Consider the following 10,351-nt stretch of genomic DNA (forward strand, 5'->3'; position numbering starts at 1 on the left):
ACATTAGGGTTTTTTTGATAGTGCTTGGTTCCAGGGTTAAGAAGAGCAAGCAGATGGAATTAGAGTCTCTTATGTCACAGATAGCGGCTTTAGAACATGTGCATAAATCTTCCAAATCACTTTTAGTACAAACTGACCTTATTGCACTTAGGGAACAGTTGCGAGCTTTATTGGCAGCTAAATCGGCAAAACACCACCTTTATTTTCAACATAAAGTTTATGTACATGGTAATAAAGGAGGTCAATTTATGTCCTCACTCATAGAGAAAGCTAGAACCAAAGCTCATATTAACACTATTAAAGATGGGTCAGGTACGGTGAAAAGCTCCACTAAAGATATTGCACAGGTATTCCAAGTTTTTTAGTCTCAGCTTTATAATCTACACCAGTTTGAACCCTCTAATACTGCATTTGATAGAACGGAAGCTGTTGGTTCTTTCCTCAATGCCCTTAATCTACCGATTATAGGGGATGATGAGGCTGCTGGTCTTTTAGCTCCGGTCTCCTTGTCTGAACTGCAGAAAATTATCAACATTATCCCACCGGGGAAAAGTCTGGGACCTGACGGTTTTCCTCTTATATTTTATAAAAAAATTAAAGACATTCTTCTAGCACAGCTTGTACGTACCTGCAATGCCTTATTGACAGGCTCCTTGCTCCCTAGACAGGCACAAGTCACTTTGATATTGAAAAAGGGTATGGTAGCTATAGGCCCATCTCTCTTCTGAATATAGATGTGAAGATATGGGCTAAGCTCATTTCCACTAGACTAAACAATATCATACCCACCTTGATACATGTGAATCAATCAGGTTTTGTTAAGGGAAGAGAGGGTAGGGACAACTCGACTAAACTTTTCCATGCTAATCAGCTAGCTCGTTCCAGTGATATCCCCCTAGTCTTTCTTGGTATTGATGCCGAAAAGGCTTTTGATAGAGTTGACTGGGCCTTTATGGAAGCCACCCTGCTGAAATTTAATTTCCCTCCTTCTCTGATACGTGTTATCTTTACTTTATATGAACAACCACATGCCAGATTGAAATTCAATGATACTCTTTCCCCAACATTCAACATCTCGAATGGTACTCGTCAGGGGTGTCCCCTCTCTCCAACCCTTTTCATCTTAGTCATTGAGACTCTTTTGCAGGCTGTTCAGCAGGACCAGGAGATCAGGGGAATTCAAACACACGACTCTCAATTCAAGGTCACTGCGTCGCACGGACCTATGCAAGTATATGGGGCAGTGCAGACTGTCAGTGATTTTTGCTCAGCATATGTCCGCTGCGTAAAACTCCCGACATGTCCTATATTTCTGAATTTTTATGTTGCTATAGATGCTGAAAATGGCTACAGAATCAAGGGGAAAAGATTTCTCATCAGGAAACTCTGCAGTCATCAGGAGAAGTCGCCATAACGGTCTGTGTCAGATGGAGAAGAAAAGAGAACGACCCATCAGTGAAGACATCTCCTGTGAGTCATTGCATTTATAGATCTGTCATCTCTCCTGACATGTCAGTTATCGGAAATCCTTGTATTCCACATAAAGTCTTTGTGTACCCAGGACTAATAGACAAATGCGTGTTACCATTCCCCTTGTCAGAAGGATATGTCCCTACACAGTGTGATACTGTCAGCGATGGTTGTAGACTGTCAGTATGTAGGGACACAGCCCTTTGACAAGGGGAATCGTAGCACTCATTTGTCAATGCTCACACCGAAAGGTGGTGTTTAATATAGACATGACGTGGCAGGGCGGTGGTGGAGAAGGGGGCCCAAGCTTGTGGAACAGCACAGGGCCCATGGTTTACTTAATCCGCCACTGCTCATCCCTGATTATATAGGTTGCAGGACGGTCTCAATGACGCCTATGTGGAATTCTTTTGGTGCTTTATCTGTTCATGATATGTTTACTGACATTGTGGTTCCTGATGAACCTTCTTTTAAACAACTGGTTTCTCCACTACGCCCTAACTTTCTTCATTACCAACATTTTAAAAAGTCTTGTTCCCTGTTTCTGAAGTTGCATGATGTTACTAGACCTTTCACAGGATTTGAGAAAGTGATTGCTGTTAATTGTCCTGTTTCTAGGAGGATATCAAATTTATACCGTAATTTTCTGGTTACCCCTACAGCTGGCAGACCGAATTTCCTATTAGCTTGGGAAAAGGAGCTGAATATTACCTTGTCTGACTCTGAGTCCAAATTTATATTATCTCACGCACATGGTTTTTCTTCTTGTGTTTTGCTACAAGAGAACCATTATAAAATATTGACAAGATGGTACAGAACCCCCGGAGTTTTTATTTAAATGCAACATTTCTGACTCCAATCTATGCTGGAGGTGTAAAGGTGATGTGGGCTCCCTCTCACATATTTGGTGGTACTGCCCTGGTATTTTGTCTTTTTGGGAGCAAATCACGCAGAGTATACGTACTATTATGGGCTTCGATTTGGTCTTAACCATAGATACGATTGTATTGGCTAGACCAAGTACTCTGTTTACTCCTTCTAAACGCAACCTAGTTACCCACCTTATTACGGCGGCCAAGACCTTAATAGCCCTTCATTGGCTGCAGACTCTCCCTCCTACTTTACAACAATGGCTAGCCAAAGTTAACCACCTTTCTAGATTTGAGGAATTATCCAGTTGGACAAATAGCGCCATGGCACAAATATAATTTGGATGTGCGTTCTAGTTAATTTATCCTTTGCTTGGTTCGGTCTGACAGAGGGAGATCTCCTCATACTCATCTCTAGTAATCTCTTTTGATTCTAGTATTTTGATGCTTACATACTATCTTTGCATAACTTGTATACTTACATTTTGTCTTATTGTCGTCCTCCCCGTCCTCCCCCTTCTTCTCTTTAACTTCTTCCCCCTTTTGTCTCCTTTTTTCACTTTTTCAATTGTCATTATTAGTTGTTGTCCTTACGTGTTGATGCAAAAATATGTCACATGTAAAATTGCTTGTTCTTATTCTTGTTTATTTTACAAAATTCAATAAAAACTTTGAATTATAAAAAAAAAATTCAATGCGTTTAGTTCATTCTAAGTCCTCTCTTAACCTCTTCTCTCTTTGGCCACTTTTGACCTTCCTGACAGAGCCTCATTTTTTAATCTGACATGTTTCACTTTATGTGGTAATAACTCCGGAATGCTTGTACCTATCCAAGCGATTCTGAGACTGTTTTCTCGTGACACATTGGACTTTATGTTACTGGCAAAATTTGCCCGATACATTAAGTATTTAATTGTGAAAAACACCAAAATTTAGTGAAAAATTGCAAAAATTAGCACTTTTCTCAATTTAAATGTATCTGCTGGTAAGACAGGCAGTTATACCACAAAAAAAATGTTGCTAATTAACATCCCCCATATGTCTACTTTAGATTGGCATCGTTTTTTGAACATCCTTTTATTTTTCTAGGACGTTACAAGGTTTAGAACTTTATCAGCAATTTCTCACATGTTCACGAAAATGTCAAAAGGCTATTTTTACAGGGGCCAGTTCAGTTCCGAAGTGGCTTTGAGGTCCTTAGATATTAGAAACCCCCAATAAATCACCCCATTTTAAAAACTGCACCCCTCAAAGTATTAAAAACAGCATTTAGAAAGTTTCTTAACCCTTTAGACATTTCGCAGGAATTAAGGCAAAGTAGAGGGGAAATTTACAAAGTTCATTATTTTTTTCCAGAAATTCATTTTGAATCCATTTTTTTTTGTACCGCAGAAGGTTTTACCAGAGAAATGTAACTCAATATTTATTGAGAAAAGAGAGAAGTAGGATCCAGCGATGTATATGTAAATGGAGAAACTCAGTTTCCACTTTATTGATCACGAACAATAAAAGGTGAACACAGGAGAAATGACAAGGTGGTTAAATTGGCAAATGAAAGGTCCATCATGGACATCAAAAGGAGCAAATTCCAAAGGGACATGGAGGATTACGCTAAAGGAGAAGTTTACAACTGGAGCAAGAGGGATAATTTCCATTCCAGTGCTAAATCTATTTTGAAAGATCGTAGGAGACCTAGACAGCGTTACACCAGCCAACGCAGAGTCAGCTTTAGCTCCACGGAGCATGAGATGACAGATGGAGCAGAAGGTGTATCAGACATGGATTCATCCCGAGAATCAGAATCGTTCAGACATTCCTTTCCTGCCAGAAGTGGCCCCTCAAAAACCGGGGGAGGAGGAGGGGCAGGAAACATCGGAAACACGGATATCACACAACCACGCCGATTACGGAACCAGAGACTGTAAATCATACCATGCATGTTATAAACTTGTCTCAAGTACCCCTCACCCCCATACATATTGAAGTACTCGCTCTCGGTCTGAATTTTGCTCCCAACAGAGATTTTGATATTTTTCACACCCTGTTAGATATAAATAAATTTATACGAGATTTAACTATAAAAAGGCATTTTTCTCTAGATACAGATGCGCACACAGAAACTAGCCTTATGACCCCCTGATAGGGATCCATCCGGTCATAATATATTTCGTCCATTCATGTTTCAGGAGCAAGTTGCTCTGTCGAATTTGGTAGAGCTCACTGAACAGTTCAAAACTTCTCCTTGCTCGATAGCTGAAAAATTTTCTACGTCAAATCCTACTTTTTACCCTATTCAGTCCAGGACAGAGTCCATGGACAGATTCCAGTCTATCATAAAAAGAGAACTACACAAAATTACCAGCCGTAGCTACAAAAGTAAATCTCAACATAATCTTACAATTAGTCAGAACAATGCAGTCAAATCCCTTAGGGACAACAAAAATATTGTGATTCGTATGTCGGACAAGGGGGGTAGCGTGACCATTATGGATCGAGACATATATGCTAGACAAATTACGGAACTATTGTCTGACACAGACACATATATAAAAATGGACCATAATCCGACCTCTGGCTTCCAGCAGCTCCTTGTGAATCTGCTTGACAGAGGTCTGAATATTGGCACAATTACAGAGAAACAATATGAGTATTTGTCAGTCAAGAACCCTATTATTCCCATTCTCTATGCCCTATCCAAGACACATAAGGGCATCATCCCCCCACCCATGCGCCCCATCGTCTCTGGCATTGGGTCACTAACTGAAAGACTATCCGAGTGGCTGCATTTTTTCTTACAGCCCCTTGTACAGAGAACACCTGGCCATCTTAGAGATACTAAGGATGTCTTGCACATTTTTGATAACAAAGTTTGGGGTCACAACCACATTTGGCTGAGCTGTGACGTGGTGGCGTTATATACATCTATACCCCATCTCATAGCCACTCAGGCTTTAGAACATCATCTACTAAAGTATAGCTCATATGATAACACACTGCAGCTTTACATGTTAGACGTACTTCAATTCCTTATGACCCATAACTTTTTTCAGTATGAAGATGGCTTCTTTCTCCAAAATAGAGGGGTCTCCATGGGCGCCAAATTTTCCCCCTCCATAGCCAATTTGGTTATGGCGTGGTGGGAGGAATGTACTATATTCTCTGCTCTTAATCCGTTTTTCCACCAGGTGCACTGGTATGGCAGATACATTGACGACCTCCTGTTCATCTGGGAGGGTGATGTCTCTGCCATACCTGAATTCCTAAAGTATATTAATAATAACTCTTTCAGCTTAAACTTCACTCACCATTCTCACCAGACCACTATTAATTACCTGGATCTGACATTGTCGGGTACTGCTGGCAAAATTATCCAGACTGAGATTTTTCACAAACCAATTTCTGGTAATACCATCCTTCATGCCACCAATAGTCACCCCAAACATACAATCTCGTCAATACCGGTCGGTCAGCTGACTAGGGCTAAAAGAAACTGCACCAGCAATCAGAGTTTCATATTAGAACAACAAAAAATTTGTAATAAATTATCTAACAGAGGGTATAAGAGATGGACTCTCGATAGAGCACAAGCCATAGTTAGTTCTGAGGACAGAAAGGTCCTATTGTCTACAGACCAAGTTAGGGCAAACAGTGACCTTTCAGGGATCCAGAGAATAGCAAAACCTACACTTGTCCTCCAATTCAGCAACCAGTTTGACAAAATACGGGACATGGTGCACCGTTATATTCCCATACTTTTTGAGGACGTCAAACTCGAGTCAATACTTAAGAACAGTTTTCGTATAGTTTCCCGTAGGGCACCAACTTTAGGGAACATTCTTTCCCCCTCGTACCTTCCATCCAACAAGGCAATTCCAACCTGGTTACATTTTACGGGCTTTTACAGGTGTGGGTCCCATCCCTGTAAGGTATGTACAGTTAGTAAAACTACCAAGAAATTTTCGGATTCTAGTGGTGTAACCAATTTTTCTATAAAAACTCACATTAATTGCAACAGCGACCATGTAGTCTACATTATTGAGTGTACCCACTGCAATTTAAAATATGTGGGTTGTACCACCAGAAAACACAAGGTCAGGATTTTAGAACATCTTAGTTACATTAGAAATCCGGCAATTATTAACATCTCTAATGTCAGCAGACATTTCATAACCTGTCACAATAGAAATATCAATTTTCTTAAAATATATGCTATTGAAAAAATCAACAGAACTAACAGAGGAGGGGATCTTAAACACAGATTATTAACGCGTGAAGCATTCTGGATTTATCACCTCAATACAAGATTTCCCTCAGGGCTAAATCTTAGAAAGGAACTGATGTTCCATTATTAACCCCTATATATCACCAATTCTGTATAGATACATGCTCTCATGCAAATCTTTTTATCAAATATACATTTGACATCCTCTATATCTGAATTGTCTTCTTCCTTAGGGTTAACATTACCTTTGCAGCTTGTTTTCACAGGTGCTTTCTCTGCCCTGTGGGTTGGGTCCTGTTCACACCGGTTGCTTCTTTGCTGCCATTGCCCCGTTCTGGGTACTTTCTCTGCAAAATAATGCACACATTGTCATTACTATTGCTAATCACATATAAAAGGTATTGCATATCAATGCATACATTGTTTTTAACTGAAACCCTGTATGATTCATCCCTGTGACTCACCAGTTTGATGTAGAGTACTAGTTCGCTATTTAAAAGATACTCCGTTTTTATGTTTATATGTTACATGTATGTAGTTTTAGATCAACATTTTAAATTTTTACAAGGAATAGACAAGAAAAAGCACCCCAACATTTGTAAAGACATTCTCCCGAGTACGGTAACACTCAATATGTGGTTATAATCGGCTGTTTACATATATGGGAGCATTCAGAAGAAAAGGAGCGGTATTTATCTTTTGGAGCGTAGATTTTGCTGGAATGGTTTGCGGACAGCATGTTGCATTTGCAAAACCCCTGATGTACCAAACAAAAGTGACCCCATTTTAGAAACTACACCCCTAAAGGCATTTATCAAGGGGTGTAGTGAGAATTTAGACTCCACAGGTGTTTTTCAGTGGATCGTGCAAAGTGAAAATTTCAATTTTTCCACTGATCTGCCTATTCACCGCCCAATAGGTTGTGCCCCTAGAGAATCTTACCCCATAAATTGTTAAGTGGGTTCTCCCGGGTATGGTAATGCCTTACTTGTGGACATAAATTGCTGTTTGGGCACACTGTAGGGCTAAGAAGGGAAAGACTGCCATTTTGAGCATGGATTCTGCTTGGTAGTTTTGTTTGAGTTTTGCTGGTATTTCAGTTTATAATGTGGGGGTGTATGTAATCTGTGCGGAGTACATCAGGGCATAATAAGAGGGTATAATAATGGGGTAAATAATACAATTATCCATAGGTGTGTGTTACGCTGTGAAGTGATCCATTATGCACAGGCTGGTGTCGCACTGATAAACAGTTTTCTTTCTTATCCCCCTTTTGTAACACTCTGCACCTTTTGTGGACTCTTTCTCCTTTGTAGTTTGGGAAATTTTGCTGGGAAAGTTTTGCGCTGGTATAATACGGGCGCCCTCGCTTCCAGCGGATGTGCTATGTCCCTTCCCTTTCCTAGTTCCTAAATACTATGGCCCTGAAACTGAAGGAATGTTCCCCTCCGGCCTGCGCATTGAGATGTTTTTTCATCACCGCATTACTTTTTTATTTTTCAGTTGATTGAGCGGTGTGCGGGCTTGTTTTTTGCGAGACGGGCTGTAGATTTTATTGGTACCATTTTGGAACACATACGACTTTTTGATCACTTTTTATTTCATTTTTTGGTAAAGGAAATTACCAAAAGCAAGCAATTCTGGAATAGTTTTTTATTGGCTTTTTTTTCGGCATCCACAGTGCGCCCTAAATTACATGTTAACTTTATTCTGCGGGTCGATACGATTACGACGATACCAAATTTATATAGTTTTTTTTAATGTATTGCAGCTTTTGCACAATAAAATCACTTTTTTTAGAAAATCATTTGTTTTCTTTCGCCATATTCTAAGACCCATAACTTTTTTATTTTTGCGGCAACATAAAGGGGGGAGCGCTGTGTGGCAACATACAGGGGAGGGCTGTGTGGCACTATTTATAAGAGGGATTATTTACAAGAGGGGGAAGGCTGTGGGATTATTTTCAAGAGGGGGAAGGCTGTGTGGCATTATCTACAGGGATATGTGTGAGGCGCTCTCTACAGGTGGGCTGTGTGGCACTATCTATAGGGGCTGTGTGTCACACTCTCGACGGGGGGATTTGTGTGGTCCTAGCTATAGGGGGATGGGTGATATATATGGGGGCTGTGTGTGATGTTATCTACGAGTGGAATTGTGTGGCACTTTCTACAGGGGGCTGTGTGTGGCGCTATCTACAGGGGGCACTGTCTGTTTGGTGCTTTACTTTACAGTGTCTGACACAATTATATTCAGGGGCACAGTGTTTGGCACTATTTTATTCAGGGGCGCAGTGTATGGTGCTATTATATTTAGGGGCACAGTGTGTGGCTCCACGATAATTTTATCTTCGTTTATAGGTGTGGAAATCTAGGAAAAGTGAGGAGTCGAAGACATCTGAGTGGCAAATTCTGCAGAAATGGGTCATGGCCGGGAGAAGTCATCATGAACTCTGAACCCGATGGAGAAGAAAAGAGGAAAAAAAACTACTAGAATCTGAGAAGTCATCACCCGTGAGTCATTAGATTTATAGAGAATCTGTCACATCTCCTGACGTGTTTATTATAGGAAATCCTTGTATTTCACAAAAAGTCTTTGTGCAGTCCAAGACTGATAGACAATTCCCCTTGTCAGGAGGATGTGTCCCTGCACAGTGTGACACTGTCAGTATGTAGGGACACAGCCCTTTGACAAGGGGAATCGTAACACCCATTTGTTAATGCTTGCAAAAAAAACGTAGTGTTAGCAATTGTTACGGCGTGGCAGGGCAGCGGTGGAGAAGGGGGGCCCAAGTTAACAGCCCAGGGCCTATGGTCTACTTAATCCGTCATTGGGCCCAGGAGCTACAAGTTACGCCTCTAATGCTGAGATGTTTTTGTAAAACCACCCATATGCCCTATGCCTTCTGTATTTCATGTGTTGTTTACTCACTGACTTAACCCGTTAGTGAGAGCCAGTGGCAGCTGAGGGCTGGGGGCGTCCCTGCTCGACCGGGTGAGATCGATATTAGTATCGATCTCACCCATTTAACCTCTCAGATGCGGTCCTGAATAGCGTCTGAGTGGTTTTGGAGAGAGGGAGGGAGCTCCCTCTCATCTCACTGACACCCGGCAATAAGATTGCCGAGTGTCTGTGTCTCCGATGGCAGCCGGGGGCCTAATAAAGTCCCCCGGGTCTGCCTGTAATGAATGCCTGCTAGATCATGCCGGAGGCATGACCTAGCAGATGCCTGTCCGTTTTAAATGGACAGGCAGTAATACCCTGCAATACAGAAGTATTGCAGTGTATTATAAATGCGATCGGAGAATCGCATATTAAAGTCCCCTAGTGGGACTAGTAAAAAAGTGAAAAAAAGTTTAATGAAAAGTGAAAAAAAAAAGTGAAAAAAAATAAATGAAAAACTCACTTTTTCCCCCTTACAAACTGCTTTACTATTAACAAACAAAATAAAGTAAAAAAGTTACACATATTTGGTATCGCCGCGTCCGTAACGACTCCGACTATAAACTTATTACACCATTTAACCCGCACGGTGAACGCTGTAAAAAATAAAATTAAAAACCATGCAAAAATTGCTGTTTTCTTTGAATCCAGCCTTTAAAAAAATGTGATAAAATGTGATCAAAAAGTCGCATCTACTCTAAAATGGTACCGATAAAAACTACAAGTCGTCCTGCAAAACAAAAGCCCTCCTACAATTGCATCGGCAAAAAAATAAAAACTTTACAGCTGTTCAAATATGGAGACACAAAAACAAATAACTTTGAAAAAAAAGTGTTTTCGCTGTGTAAAA

This window comes from Rhinoderma darwinii, chromosome 2 (genome assembly GCF_050947455.1).
Source record: "Rhinoderma darwinii isolate aRhiDar2 chromosome 2, aRhiDar2.hap1, whole genome shotgun sequence".
Taxonomy (NCBI): domain Eukaryota; kingdom Metazoa; phylum Chordata; class Amphibia; order Anura; family Rhinodermatidae; genus Rhinoderma; species Rhinoderma darwinii.